The sequence below is a fragment of the Pieris napi genome, chromosome 12, assembly GCF_905475465.1.
Source record: "Pieris napi chromosome 12, ilPieNapi1.2, whole genome shotgun sequence".
Classification (NCBI taxonomy): domain Eukaryota; kingdom Metazoa; phylum Arthropoda; class Insecta; order Lepidoptera; family Pieridae; genus Pieris; species Pieris napi.
Genome location: NC_062245.1, coordinates 12,802,366 through 12,818,675, shown reverse-complemented (window position 1 = coordinate 12,818,675; position 16,310 = coordinate 12,802,366). Strand labels below are relative to the sequence as shown.

Below are 16,310 nucleotides of genomic sequence, written 5' to 3'. Positions count from 1 at the left end.
GTAATTTTACATGCCCAAGTTTAGTAATGTCATCTCATAAACTATTTTACTTTTCTTCGCAAGTACGTGTATTGGCTTTGTTGTATCCATCAATAAAGTCATAGCTGAGCCGATTTACTATTTTTCGGTCCGTATCGTTTAAGACTATTTCAGTTAAGTTTTCACGACAGTATTGATCAGTTACACAGTTAAGCTCCGCGGCGCTTCGCTCAGGTATTTATTGGCCCATTACTTACTCCTCGGCTCTAATTGATTGCTTTGTTTACTCCAGCTGGCCTGTCTAGTAGATATTTTAATAAGGCATTCAATTTTGTCTAGCAAGTCGCATTTGAAAGCCGCTTTTCACATATAAATCTCCAGACAACTTGATTGAGTATGATTAGTCTCAACGCAGACTCATTTCGTGAAAGGATCGAAGATAGTGAAAGAAGGTGAAAATAAACAACAACGTCGAGAAAGAAACTGTTTTTTACTATAATTTGTGAACGAATAAATTCTAATTATGGCAGCTGTAACCATGCAGACTTTGTTCAGAACACAAATAACATGGTTAAATTCCATTGAAATATAACATGTATAAAAATTCCTATCACACGCCGAGGTGCTAAAATAGTACATACACGTCCGCGATGACCGATAAACACAAGTACAAAATATGAGCTAATGTTTCACCGTCATTGTCTCCAGCCGGGGGCCATCGGAGCTTAAGCTATTATTCACCTTACTAACCTTAATGATGGGGAGAGAATAGGCTCCATAACGGTCACCGACCGGCCTTGTGCTTCGTAATTTGACCAATATAATAGACCCTCGTCACGCATGTATATCGAGCTTTTGGCTCCAACCGCAGCCAGCGATACGAGGCATCGTAATAATATTTTTTATTTTGTGGAGTCTCCTAGACGTAAAACGAGGTCTATTCAGTTGTGGCGATCCACCGGTCATTTTGCTTGCACTCGATTACGTGGAGCCTAAATGGTTCATAGCGAGGTCTAGCGGTCAACGTGAGTACAACGGATGAGGTCATAGATGCAGTTATACGGTTGCTATTTTGTCTGCCAAATGGTGCAAAATGGTCCCGATGTGAGCAAATTGGTGAGGCAGACTGCGCGTCGGATGTTGCAATTGTCATAACCCCACTTGTCGTACCCAAACATCAATTCACCTGAATCGGTCGAAATAGTTTCGGTTTATACACTGTCTTAAATTGACAAATGAAGAAAATTGCTTTAGGTTTTGTAAAAGTTTGAACACGTTTTGCTACTTTAAATAATTAAAAATACTAGAAACAAGGAAACTTTTTAAATTACGGCTTCTTTCTAGTACGTGGCTATATTAGTATTTACTCGGTTTAAAAGACAAATTTATTCTGAACTTAGTTTGTCATTTCGATACACATAATGATGTACTATTTAGACGTAGCCTTGAGGTGCGCAGGCGCATGACCTCGTCTATCATAGATCACACGTATTCCGGTGCGTTGAAATATTACTCCTACACCTAATTTATTGTTAACCTTCAATATTTACATTGAGTATGAACGCTGATGACGCTGTGTCAACGTATTTTAACTTCCGGGTTATTATATTTGTTAGATAAGTTCCGGTTACAACATATATATTTTTCGTCATAATGGAGTCGATTGTTTTAACTTTTAAGTAACAACATCTTCTCTCTTACGGTTGCCAAGCCACCCCCTGACACTTGCCATTTATGGGGTGTTGGCATATTGAACGACCAGTACCAGGAAATTAGTTGTATACAATATGTTAAGTAGGCTTGGCATAATATGATTTATCGGTCTCGTAGCTCAAGGTTAGAGATGTCAGCGAACGTTTTAGGACCTATATCCTGCCGACGACGTCCTCTTCAACACGTGATTTTACAAGTGTCTTTAATAAAAATATGATCTAATATTTCACATCCTGTCTCGCGCCATTGCTCTCTACATCATTTTTGTCTGGCAGCTAAAAGTAAAACTGTAGTTCATTTTCAATAATACTTTTAACTTTTTCCATTTAAAGAGATGTCAGTGTAGACTTTAGAACATTGGTCATAGATAGAATAGATAATTACGGTCAAATATATTGCGGAAAACCTAACAAGTGATCTTTCATATATAAGCCTCCAATAAACAACAAAAGTACCACATATATATGTCGTAGCAATGGCGCTGGTGTCAGCTGCCATTGTCATTATATGTCACAGAGCTCGTAAATTAACAACGTCAAAGTCTTATCTGTTGTAACCGTTAAAATTGTGCTTTATTTGATTTGCTAATATTACTAGATCTATAAATTAACAACTATTTGATAGTCTATAGTAATAGTAATTTCATAATCATTATTATTCAACGTAATTTATTATGACGGAGCGATGTCATTAGTGTCAGCTGCCATTGTCATTATAATAACCTCAAAGTCAAATTAGTTCAAAATCGTTAACAATGGTTTATTTGATTTGTCTGTCTTACCGTGTTGCCCGTCGATTGTCTTTGTCATTCCTTTCATCTTATCTCTATCTTTTCGTCGTATATTATTATTGCTAAAAAAGTTGTTTTCTATGCCTTCCTGTACAGTGCAGAAGCCCTGTATCTAAATACGGCAAAACGTAGCGTTCTTAATAGACTGGGCTATCATAATACTGGATAATTGTGTAGTCATTCATCCACCTCTATTATACAACTTTTGTTTTAATTTGCTACAAATGAAGTGTCAGTCTCGAATAAATCAAGCAACTCGAGTCTAACTTTAATCTCAATTTCGAATTGCTTGATTTTATTGGCAAATGTAATAGCATCAATTAGAAAATCAAATTTACTATGCAAACCCTAATAGCTAGTAAGTAGTTAAAACATAAACGTAAATTCACTGCAATAAAAATGCCTCTTAATTAGCTTTTAAATAACTCAAGTTCGAAGAGAACATTGCTTTATTATGGCACTATAAAGTTTGGTTTTAGATTTGCCGAACAAAGCCGGGGGGGGTGATTAATGCCAATAATATACATAATGCACAGCGCAATAGAACCTACAACTATCACTATATTTCAAGTGGCGCCTTGCTGCAATTATCGTTATGGCTTTTTTGTTATATATGTATATGTACTTTAAAAATCTTTATGAAATGACTGCTGTAACCAAATAAAACAAAAGTCATACACTAAAATACAGCCAATAAACAAAGCAACAAAAGTCAAACAAAAGAGAACTGTCATTGTTCACATCAAATTCTTTTGAATAAGTGCATGCGCAGAAAAATAAATTAGCTAAGGAGGAACGAAAATAAATCGTGAAAAAATATATTTTCCTTTGCCGTACCGATGTAAGCAGATAAGTGTCGTTGGCTGTCGCTCACTTTTGGCGATCGTGGCAATACTCCAAGTCGATTTCATTACTTGCTACACAGGTTTTGCTATTCCAACTATAAATAGTCTCGACTCTGGGATGGCAAAGGATTAGCATCTGTACGTGCGAGGCATAAACGTCTAGATCTTGAAGAGCCCTATATTCACTGTACGGCTTGCACTTTCAATTGTTTCGATTTTTTATAAATTACAACATTAATCTCAAAGCTCAAAGGCTCATAATGCAAGTCTTAGACCCAAAAATTTCCTACCTATCAAGAAACTGATACAATCATCTGAGGCCACGAGCAAGGCTTGTATAATTTTCAATTCCTTTAGTATGAGCATTATTTGATATTAAAGATAGCGAAGGGTTGCAGTGTTATATATGGAGGCGCATAAATTAGTGACTAGTAGGTAATGTTACGGCGGACGCGGTTGCTTTGTGCCTCTTTTAGGTCGGGCCTGCACAATGTCTTAGTTTAAGATCGAGCTAGGCTATAAACGAGGTAATTGCTTTTGACTACGTATAGATAGATAGATAGGTGGGTACGTAGGATTCGTTTAAGTCTATGTATTGTATATGTTTTAGATGTGATTAATACAAATAAACAACCTTATATTTTTGATATTACACATTATAGAGAACCATTAATTAGATTGCTTTGTGAACCTCGTTTTAGTTTTAATCTGTTTTATGAATTAAAATTATGTTTTATAAATAAGTTATTATTACAAAGTATTATAAATAGTTTTGAACTAATAAATGATACATTTGTATCGCATATAGTAGTGACTCTTACAGAAGCCTAACGAGCACTTATGTTGTTATTCATTGAAATGATATCACATATCATTTTATTTCGCTCTCTATTGGAGTTAATAAAGTGTACATGTGTATAACGCATTCCGCTATAAGCTCATGAATCGCCCTTTGTTCAATACCACTTATGTTTCGAGTATTTTAATTTTCTACATGAGTGTATCTTGCATGCTCTTTGAGCATAATTAATCACGTGAATTGGATCTTTTGCCTTTGTATTTGCCTAATACATTTTTAACTCGTGTAAGAGGACAAACTCTAAGTATCTTTTTATTATGTCAACGTGGGCTAAGTAACCTACTGAGTGGCATAAATGTAGCCATAAACGAATTAATTAATGTGTTATCTAATCACACTAGAATCTTAATAAGAATTATGAAATTTAAATAATCCACCTGGTCAGAATGGTCCTTGAGAAATGGAACGAATATTTCACGGTCAAATAACCCTTCGAAACCTTAGCGGTCCCGTTACCGTTAATCAAGATTCGAGGCAGCGATTATAAAAAATGCTCAAGAAGTTATGAAGGCCCATGGCATGCTCCGGTTGTTTTGTTTGTCTATGTTACGTGAGCGGTCGTTAGCTTCGTTTTTATATTGAATCAGGTTAAAATTTGGGTTGAACTCCATATTATCGGGCGTTTGTTCACCTCTCTAGGTCAACTTAACAGCTATTGTATATTCATTGGGCATGAATTGGGTAATGTCAAAATTAACATAAAGAATTGAATTGATTCATGAACATTTTAATCTAATTCGAAATGTGACCTACTTTTTGTTAATATTTAATGAGAAAGAGTCCATCTCTAAAACAGGTAGTGCATAGTGATAAAAAGCTACCTCCCCTACGTCATTCGCATACTGACCCAATGGACGAGTAGGTTTGGTCTAAAAAGGAAATCCTACTTGCGCCCGCGCAAGCGATATGTGAGTCTAGCGCGTGTATCAACCGACCATTTCAATTATTGAGAAGTTAAAAACGATTAATTACATAACCTTTTTATTCGGTTCGTTGCAGATTCTTCACCAACGTTCATAGAATACGAACCCAAGGAATAAAACATTTCTGGTTGATTAAAGACATTACAAATTACAAACATTCATCAAACACTGTCCAAGTATTAAAGTCTTCTAACAATGATTACGACAATACAAATATTGATTCATAAATGAAGTATTTATAATTAGGAGCACTTATTTATGTGTGTTGATAAATCTGTATGTAACAATTCATTCGATTCTCACGTGGGCAGAGCGTGGGTTGGCAAAAAGGCGGTTTGACCTCTGCAGGTGTTAATTGCAGAAATGCATACAAAAAGACTAGTAGCGATATGATAGGCAGCAATTTACAACCATTAAATAAATTATAACCTGTAATTGAACAATAACACTTAACAAGTGGGATTCTATTGGTTGTATTTTTAGTCAGCTGGAGGGAGAGCTAACCTTCAAGAACGTCCGTCTCATTAGTTTTGGATTTCCCTGTGGGACTTTCTATAATTTCGTAAAACGCAATGTATATAAAAATGTTACAAAAAAAACAATTGAAAATCAGAAGGAAATATTTTGTTTGACGATTCCATTTAAATCTACTGTGTAACTTATCACTTACCGCTTTTGTGATTTAAAATGTTTTCCGTGTTATCCTTAAACTAATTTTTAAATGAAAAATCTAATTTACATCCACTGTAAAAAACAAAGAATAACCTTTGTATTTAATAGTTGGATAAAATTAGAATCGACAACGTTCAGCGGTTTAGTCATCACAAAAAAATCGTAAAAAAAAAATATGTTCGTCCCACCTTACCATATCGGAAAGTTAATTATAATATTTATGTATCGTTCGACAGGCCAGTTTAATAAGCAATGTTATAAGTCAAGTCCCGAAAAGGTGGCTAATATCTACGTTGAAGGCATAAAAATAATTCGATTCGCTTCGATAGGTCGTCGACCTATCACTTTGTCGTGTGAAGTATGCCGATTCGTAATCAGCAACTTGAAATACATAATTAACGCCCCTTACGATGACCGCTAACGACGTGTTACAAATAACGATTACCGTTCCTTAATTCTGATAAACATTTAAGATTTTCTAAATATATAAAACTGTTACTGTCAGTTATCAGTCATCATTTTAGTTTGTCTGTATCTATGTAGCATAAATAGAGCCTTTGAATAACAATATTTTCAGTACAATTTTTATATAATAAATTTAATAAATTGCTTTATAAAAATTATTGCAGCCTTAACTCCTAGTCACATAATTAAATAATATATATTGTCTGTGGTTGTATCTTGAACTCGATTAGTACCCAATTATTATTATCTTATTTGAATTAAAGAGAGGTTTCGAAACATAACATTATAATCCTTTGACTTTGAGGTCTCTGCATTTTTCCAGCTTCAATGTTGTGTGTTTATAGTCTTCTAGTCCCCTCCGTTTGTCCAGTTCTTGTAAAACATGAAAACCTTTTGTCCGTTATATTTAAATGTTTATGTTGCATTGTACGACTCCATCTTGCCCATCAGACAGCGGCGTGGCAAAGCTTGTCTACAATAAAATGTGCAGGCCACACCCATGACTTTCCATTCATTTTGGTCATAAATAATTTAGGAGGATATTTCCAATAAATAATTTCGACTACTTGTACTTGATGATACGTTATGTTTATTTCGCATAATATTTATTAGATAATTGTACATAATAATGACGGAAAGCTTAGATAAATAAAATACAATATGTAAATCAGTATTCCTAAAAGGCCGGCAACGCACTCGCGAGCCCGCTGAGCCTCCTGCCCGTTTGCCCCCTGTTCTATAAAAAAAAAGGGTACTGCCCGTACTTATGTACGCGCGTAAGAAGTTATACTTCTTTGGCATTATTAAAAATAGTTTTTGATTGCATGCAAATAATTAATTACAATTAAATAATCAAAGACTGGAAAAGGAGTCATTATAGTCAATAAAGTTCAGTTTACCTTTGAAAAATTAAATAAATAAATATTTATTATTATTCTCTTACATCAAGTGTAACATAAATTCTATTATTATTCGAATGTTGTTTTTAAATTATGTCCAATGCCGTAGCATCTTCCGTGGGCAACTTCATTCTGTTAATTTTGTGTCACGGTGCGCGCGCATCGTAAAATTTCACTCTCATCAATTTTTCATAACGCGCCTAAAGAAGTATAACTTCAAAAAATCTGATATTTATCTATTTATTATATGTTCAGTAGATCAGTAAAACATGTTTATATTTATAAACTAATTCTTTTCACGTCTGTTATACTTAAATTAATTTGAACTATTATCACGTCACAATACAATTTCAAGAGTTCGCATGACACACCTGAGTCCAAGTTGTAATGTCCCTGTCGCCGGCGGAAACTCTGGCCATTCCCCATCCGAAGGGACCACCCTGCATGAACTATCCACGTGTTGTTTGCTTTAATATGTACTGTCACTAGACTTAAGGTTTAGTTTGTACATTATATATTTACCTGAGGAATTTCACTCTAGAAGCTTTATAATTATAAAATGAAATTCTTACGAATTGTGAAAAAATAACTTCCTTATTTTATATTTTCCTATAAGAAAAATTGTTTGTGAAACTTGATAAAATTTTAATTAAAATCTCGAAAATAGCAAGGTATTCCGTGACATTTGACGTAAACTGAGACTTAATTGGCACGTTGTCTCGACTCATTTATCAAATAATTTCTTTATGATTTACTTTTTTAATTTTTTTCCTTTAATCTATATTAGCATAAGGTTTAATGCATTAATGTTGTTGTCTAAAATACGTCTGTTGTAGTTGCAGATTATATGTTTTGTGGAATAAATGTATATGTACTAAGTTTGTAGTTATACAGGCCGTCATAGACTGAAGCGCACTTTTATGGATTTATCTGCAAAGCTCAAAGCACTACTGCACACGTAGACAGCACCTTTTTAACCGAACCAGTTTAACGAGTCGTATAGTTAACACATTTATTACATAGCTAAACTTTAATTCTTTGTATTTCATATTTTCCTTTTAAAAAAATATTTTTTCTTACAATGGTTTAGTGATCATCTTTTATAGTAATTTAAAAGATGAAACAGCGGCCGTAAAATCTAAATACGACAATGTCAACCGTAAAGAAGCCACGCGTTCGTAAATCAGAAGAAAAATAAAATGTGCACTGAAAAATATTGCCAAAATGTAAATGAAACTTCTTTTGTGACGGATGTGAAAAAAATAAGACACAAGCAGTTTCTGCTTCGTAATTAACAGTCACGCTTGTTCTATATCATAATAATTTGTTATTCGAGATTCTTGATGCGGCGTGACGTCTGCATCAAATAATGTATCTTTCGACGTAAGCTCAATGTCACTTTCGCAAACTTCTTCTAAAAATAAAGAATTTTAACAACTACAATGTCATCCAATTAGAATTTTAAGTTGTTTCATATGACAAACAGAGATCAAAACTGATTATCTATGAGTTGTTGAAAAATGCGTGTGAAATATACGTAGATTAAGGCCGCTTTTTGCTCTTACGAAACTTGGAACATAACAGTGAAGCAATGTGCTCTATAAACCAAGTTTTAAATCCGAATTCACCCTCTATCATTGTTTATCTGCAAGTGATCGAAACGACAACGCTAGAGCGAATCAAGCGTTCGAGTGACGCTCGGCGCCCTCACTACGCTATCGGCTATTATTAAACGAGTTCATTGGAACATCTATTTGCGCAATTTGTAGCATCGCGCCTTCATAGCATTCCGATGACCTTACTATTCGCGCGTGCATTCATTCCGACGCTTTGCGATTATTGTCAAATTAAATTTCGGTACTTTTAATTTTTGGAAAGGGTAACATCGCCGCTGTCTTACCTTATTCTATACGACATACAATTTATCTTATTCGGCATATTATACCTTTGTAGTGTTTAGTTTGAAGAAAATTATGGGTACCGAGGCTGAGTGATTGACGCATGCGCTCTTATTTCACTACACGCTTGCTCATTCACTGCGCAACTGATACAAGACATATTTTTTAAGTAATTCAATAGATTCAGTTTCTTCGACGGACAACAGAATTTAAAATTCAAATTTAAGATGTTTAAAATATTATCGGTAAGTGCGTCGAGCTACGCTAGTACGAATGGAAAGCACTGGCCGATCTGACACCTCAGCGCTTCAGGCGCTTGCCGCTTGTTTATTTTAACTTATAAAGCGCTTTCATAGATCTCACAGCCGCTTGACAAGATTTCATATTACGTCTTCGTACTTATTTACTTTTTTCGCACAGAGATAACATTGATGGCTACTCTATACCCAGTAATGAAGTGAGTGTTAACAAAATGACAACTGACGGTATTAGATTAACAAATAAGTATTATGGCGCTTGCTCTTCGACAAGAGTTAAGAAAGGCGCTGCGTCGCGTGAAACAGCGCGGCGACTCGCGGGCGTCGGGTGGCGAGGTTCCGCGCCTCCCGACACAGGCTACTTATTGTACAGATCTGATTTTACACATTCGAACCAACATTAATACGAAATTGCTGTTGGACAATACAGCAACTAGTTAAATTGTAGTATTGAATACAATGAAAATCATTGTATTTAAATTTAACTAAGGATTAAACATATGTTATCGTAAAAGCGTTTCAAATGTAAAGTTATCTTCTATCTCCAAAGATGAATCCAGAATGTAAGCTTTACAAACATATTTATATCGTTTGTGAATTTATAACTGCTTAAACAATTTTGGATACTTAATACATATATGTATACGAGTTTCTAACTTTTGACCAATGGCAATTGACATAATATACTTCACATATACCATGTAGAGACTAATCAGCGTTGAGCGTTCTCTACGAACACGGTGCCTCTGTGCGGCACTAGTCTGCGGTGTGAGTGCGCCATTGCGCGTGTAGTTGTGAGCGAGCGTTCGGCGTTCAGTCGGCGGCGGCAATTCACGCGCGTTGTCTCGTCGCTCGTATTCCTGCACTTCCACTTTCAGGCTTCGGCTCACGCCAAATCGACCTCGTCTTCAGTAGTTTCACTTGTGTTGTGACTTTGTGTGACAGTGAAATCGTGTTTCCGATTGCGGATGTGCAGTGATGGATAAATGACCGCGCCACTCGACGCGCGAAATACTTTCTGACTCCGCCAGTGGACCGTCAAAATTGAGCCCAAACTGTATCTCCGAGGTTGGTACCCAAATCGAATCCGAAATTTCATTTGCCCACTTTCTTGTTGGAAGTGTGCCTATTGGTTAGGCGAAAGCGCCCTATTTAATCTCAGTATCGGCGTCAAACGTGTCTGACCCAACGTTTCAGGTCTATTCTATTCTCTATGGTAGCTAAAGTAGAGGCTGCATAAAATAATAACGAAGAACTCCAAATGTGGTAGTTTTTATGGTGTGTAGGTTACCCGCGAGGTGAGAGCGATGTCAGCGACGCGTTTGCTGAATATTTATAGCGAAAAGCGATCAACTGGAAAGTGTTCTGTAGAGGTTCTGGGTCGATCATGTCACATTTCTATTAACTAAGCAAAAAATTTAAATTTGCATGTCACAAGTTTTTCATCTAGGTTTCTATTCTTATATAAAGGACGTAATTGTCAATTAATCTAGATATTTGTCAAAAACGTTAATTACTGTAAGAACAGAAGTAGGCTGTAAAGCCAGAATAACCACAAGCTAGATTTAGATGAAAATACAGTATCCGATATAAATGGGTTTATTTATCACAATACATTTTTTATTTATTCATAGATCCAACATTTCGAGTGCAGAAACCATATTCACGGGTTCCTAGTCAACAGACAAATAATACCATTTAAAATAAACAGTAGAAAAGGGCGTATTAATTCGGTAAAAACATATTTTTAAGTGCGTGATACTTGCGTAAAGAAAACATAATAGGTATATTATCCAAATCGGTTTTACTCCAAAGCCAAGCAAACTACTTGGACATCATTAGAACTCTTCATAATTACGTAACTATGATTAATTTAAAATCTAATATGTAGCACAAGAAGCTCAGAAGTTATAATCCAATACTTATAGGTTCATAGCTTTGTAACTCCGTCTCACTAGTTTTTTTTTTCAATAGAAAAATGTCACTTTGACAGCTCAAGCTTATACAGCATCTCGTATCGAAGGCCTTGAAATTATTAACGGGTCTATCTTAAACCGGTCTCAAAATATGGCTGCCTACTTAAGACTTATTCTATTATTATTAATATAAAATGGTGGGATGCCTGTCGAACTCAGTTCAGCGTAAGCATCGCACTATTTATATTAATTATAATATACAGTGGGAATGTTATGTCTTCTGTTAGGTTACGTGATAAATATAAATAAAAACACTTTTGACATACATAATTTAAATCATTTAAGTCACCTTTGCATTTATAATACTGAAAATACATTATACATTAGCGTATTATTCGAGTCATTTAAGTTAATTTTATTTGAAAACATCGCAGTTGTTAGGTCAACAACACTTCCCCCAGTAAGTCAGTACTAGTGCAGCTTAGCTCGGTATAAATTAAATTACATTGTATCGACTTCTATAAACTAGCATTACAGCTAATACTTTCATTGGATAACAGATATCATGTAGCGTTTTAACCGGCTTTTTATGTTAACTAAATACCGTACATTATACAGACAAAAAAGGGCTGGGTAGAACCTAAAGGTAGAAGTAGAAATGGCAAGTGAGAATTAACAGTAGAACGACGGTTAAGAGAAATAAAGTCTTGTGTAAGAAGTTAAATTTATAGGAACACACTTAAAACAGCACTTTACCGAAAGGAAACAATTTCTACAAAAACTGAAACCATTCTGTTGATTTAAAAAGTGAAATCATATTTCCCGTAGCGCATAACGCCAGTTGTTTTAATTGCTGGAACTAATCTTACCTTACGAGGCGAAGCGTTGAAGTCTCATTTACATTCTATACCTACTCGTCGATAGGTCAATCGAACGAATTTATTTTTATATCGTTTTAGTAGAGTGCGTGCGTACAAAGTACACATGTCAGAAGTGAAACTTCTTTGGCAAACTAATTTTTAACTCTTGTTCATATTTATACAAATCTAAAACTTAAGATTTCCGAGACTTAGACGGAGGGAAAAAGGAAGATATGTTAGGAATTTAATGAATTTAATTGTCAATAAAATATTAAAAGTGCCAAAACACGTGGCATTTTAATTTACAATTCGTCTTTTGGGATTTCAATCGATTATTTTGCATAAAATATAAAATACTAATATTTCATAAATTCTCTTTACGAAATTTTTATTTTAAAAATATAATTTCTTTAAGGTAATTCACCCTTCTCACTCTCTCTCAATCGGTCTAAATTGCTCTTTCCCTTTTCTTCGACAAAAACGCTGCACATCTTCGTGACATTCCGTAAAATTTTTACCCTCATCCGCCTAAAGAAGTTTCACTTCAAAAAGACTTCTTAAAGAATACCATATGTTGAAATTGGGATAAAATACAATATTCATATTCTATAATACTGGTATTTACAGGTCCTATCGAGAAACAATATCCCAAACGGTCTTGTTCATTGCTATTTTACGTACATAATGTGAATTACAATTTAATGCAATATGGCTAGAGAATTTCCTGTAAATAATGGTGGGCATCATTACAGTCACGACGCGACGCTGCATCGCCTGTTAACAATATCAATACATTATAATCTGTACCCTATTGTCATCGTGCAACGATGCATGGATACTTAGGCCTGTACTCTAAAACGTCGACTATTCTTGAATATTGTTCTTTTGGGAGCAATGGCAATAATGTTAGGTTGTTATGTTCTAAAGTTGACCGCACTTCGGCCGTGATGTAAAGAATAGAAAAAAAATGTGCCAATTTTTTAAAATCAGGACAAGGCTGTGGCCCCGATTCGCGGGAAACATCGCCTCGTAATAAATCTGTTATACTTTTATCTGTCCCTCTAGTAACATAATATCACTCTTCAGATAAACACAACTTAGTAAACTAGTATTTTTTCCATTTTTCATTTGTATGTACTCTCACTAAAGTAGAGGTCATGAAATCAATGCTTCGTCCTCAAAATAATAAATCTTAAAAAACCCAAAGTCAAGCATTTTAAATAAACGCTTTTTCATAAGCGCCTCGTTCTTCTGAGGTCGTTTTAGCAATTGATTAGACGAGTCGATAATAATTTTTGCGTGGGTTCATCTGTAATACGAAACGAAATTAATTTACTATATAATATGACATTTTAAATGTTTCTTTTTATGTTACAATAATTAATAAAATCGTATTTCAATTGAAATGGATTTTATTCGAATATAAGATTTTCGTTGCGAAACACTAGTTAGTAGCTGTTGATGTCTAGTTTGTATGTGTGTTTTCAGTCAAAATGAGATTTCGCCCAGCTGCTCACATTTCTGCGTGTTCGCAAAAAAACTCCTAAACACGTAATGCGTACATAGACATGGAAGACTCCGAGACATTCATTATCACTTCGGACGTCATGTCAGTTTCTTGTGTCAACAGTCGGCGATTGCAGGTGCTCGGATGCGCGGTCGTTCACCTCGCCCGTCACTGATATTTGGCTACTATACATACATATCTATAGTTCCAGATAACGGGCCTAGACGTTCCACTGCCCGGAATCGGGACGTGCCACATTTACATCACGTAATCAACTTTTTATGTACCTACTGTATTACATAGTAAAGGAAAATTTATTGAGTTATACGAAATTTATTCTTATAATGTAATTATAATGATTTCATAGAGGCTTTTCAGCAATATAGAGTATAACATGACAACTTACATTAATAATGTTTTTACACCGTGTAGTACATTGACCTCAAAAAGCAAATTATTTCAATTTCCTCTGTATTAGAAAATAATCAATAAAGTAATTACCCATATCGCGTACAAAAGCGTTGTCAATGTCATTCATTGACCCAAAAAGCATTGTTACGTCATCCGAAAATTTCCTATGTGATTGGAACCCGATCTGGCACGCGATTGAAATTTTAATAATACTCGAATGCAAGAATGAAGTTACAAAAAAGGCTTTCGGGGTCACTAACACGGGGTTAAGATCCGAAGACGCGGCAAAAAATCCCGGTATCCAGAGGGCTTTGGTCGCTAACTGCGCTCGCGCAGGGGACTGAGCCGTAAGTGGGACACGTACGGGTTATTTCGGTTCCCGAATTGGAGCGGCCCGTTAAACATCGGGGTCTTCGAGCTGGGGACTGGGACGAAAACAAATACAAGTTATACGTGCGGTGGGCGTTTCCTAATGGATACATAGATTTATGTGCGTGGGCCTATTTAATAGATTCACTCCGTGATAAAAGATTTATTATTCGTAATAAATCTGGTTACTATGATAGACGGATTAGAATTAATAAAATATATTAAGTGGATTACCACTCCTTTCACGGATAAGCAGCAGGTTTATGACTTTCATGTAACTATTTGCGTCGCATAACCTACCGATGTGTCATAAAATTAGAGGACCTATTTATGGACATTATATGATTTTATTTAACAAATATTGAACATCCGCGTAGACCCCGTGCGACGGTACTCTTGTCTTAAGTGTTGATTACTTAGTTGACATGTCTGTATCATTATTATCAATGGTCAGGTTGATATACAGTCATAAAAGAATAGCCATAATAATTATGTTTATACTTTGTAGGTATATTAAGACTTTTTTGAATATCAAGTTACAAGATACGTCACGTTTTTAACCTTTTTGTTCCGATTGTTGCTAAGACGACGTATTATTGAAAAAATATGATAATTTTATTATGTTATAACTATATGATTCAACCTGTTCTATTGTATAATCATTATAGGTAATTTTACGCTACAAGTACTGGAAAAAACTTACCGAACATCGTTGAAAATATATGAATCTCATACCTATATCTAAAATGCAAAAACAAATAGACAAATATGGCGGACGGTATGACGCATTCAAAGTGGTAGGTAAAACCGACTTTATTAATAAGAGAGGTGATTTCGTTAAGTCGATTACCGATACTTTCAAATAATGCCGATTGGGACGGTCCCCGTGCATTCCACATCTTGCTCACCCACAGCACTGGACCGGTCTTCGATTGTACGAAACTCTATAATGCGGTCAAATTTTGAAGCGTATCATTTGTTTGATGCTGAATGTGACCGCGACGCCTTTTGCTTCGGTGGGGTTATAAGGTGCGGTCTCAAGGTGAATCGCGCGGTCAACACTCGATTGAATGCCTAGGCCCTAGACCAAACATTGCCGCGTCTCATAACTATTGATAACAACATTTTACATTGTGATTATGTGACGTGCAAATGTCTATTGTTTTGTCATAGATCAGAACAATCGATTGTTTCCACATGAGACTTGAATAAAAACCATTTTCTATTAAAAGTATTTGGTTATCTTATTACCCTGTCTTATTCTTTCGTGTTTCTTAGACAATTAATTAATGTCAAGTGATCAAATAATACGGTCGCGCCTAATGTTTAGTGTACAATACGAGTAAGCCCTAGAACTAGCTCTTAACTATGTTGACAAAGCTCCAAATGAAAAAATGTGAAACACGATGACGGGGCGTGGGTTTCATAATCATGTATCGTAAAAATAAACGACACGTTCTATTTAATATTATAACAGCTCTTTTGTGTCGAAACATAATAGGAACATATTATTTTTTATCTAAGGCTGAATAAACGGGCTGGACGGGTTTAACATAGATTTTCTATGGCGCTGAATAGTATAATTTTGAGCCACGTGCGCTGAATAGTATGTATAGGTTAATAATAAATGTATTAAAGGGGCCTATTTTATATGTTCCCGTGTTAAGTAATCCTATGGAAGGAAGTCAATGGAGCTCACACAATAAGGCCAGAGGGCCGTTGACCGAAATAAAACGTAAAGCTTAATCGTTAGAAAACTGGAACCGGTATCTGTGCCGGCATTTCGCATTCAACTCACTAAACTACAAGTTGTATTTAGTACTTACCCTGGTATTATGTAACACTGGGCATTGAAAAAAGTGATGAAGTATTAGAATTGGTATTTATTATATATCATAAATCTGTTTGCTTGGCTTGAAATAGCACAGTGCCTACTGCGTATGTCTA

At 35.2% G+C, this 16,310-nt stretch overlaps 1 protein-coding gene across 3 annotated transcripts in view; it reads left to right on the top strand.

The window, feature by feature from the left end:
- Window positions 1–16,310, top strand: part of LOC125054300 (ecdysone receptor) — a 111,289-nt gene that overhangs the window by 17,346 nt on the left and 77,633 nt on the right. Inside the window, exon 1 of one of the 3 annotated variants that reach the window (XM_047656096.1) lies at window positions 10,103–10,368. The exons of 1 other annotated variant lie outside the window; for it this stretch is intronic. The gene's annotated coding sequence lies outside the window, so the exon portion shown is untranslated. Of the gene's footprint in view, window positions 1–10,102; window positions 10,369–16,310 lie in introns of those variants that run through there. One more of the 3 variants, XM_047656098.1, reaches the window with a different exon arrangement.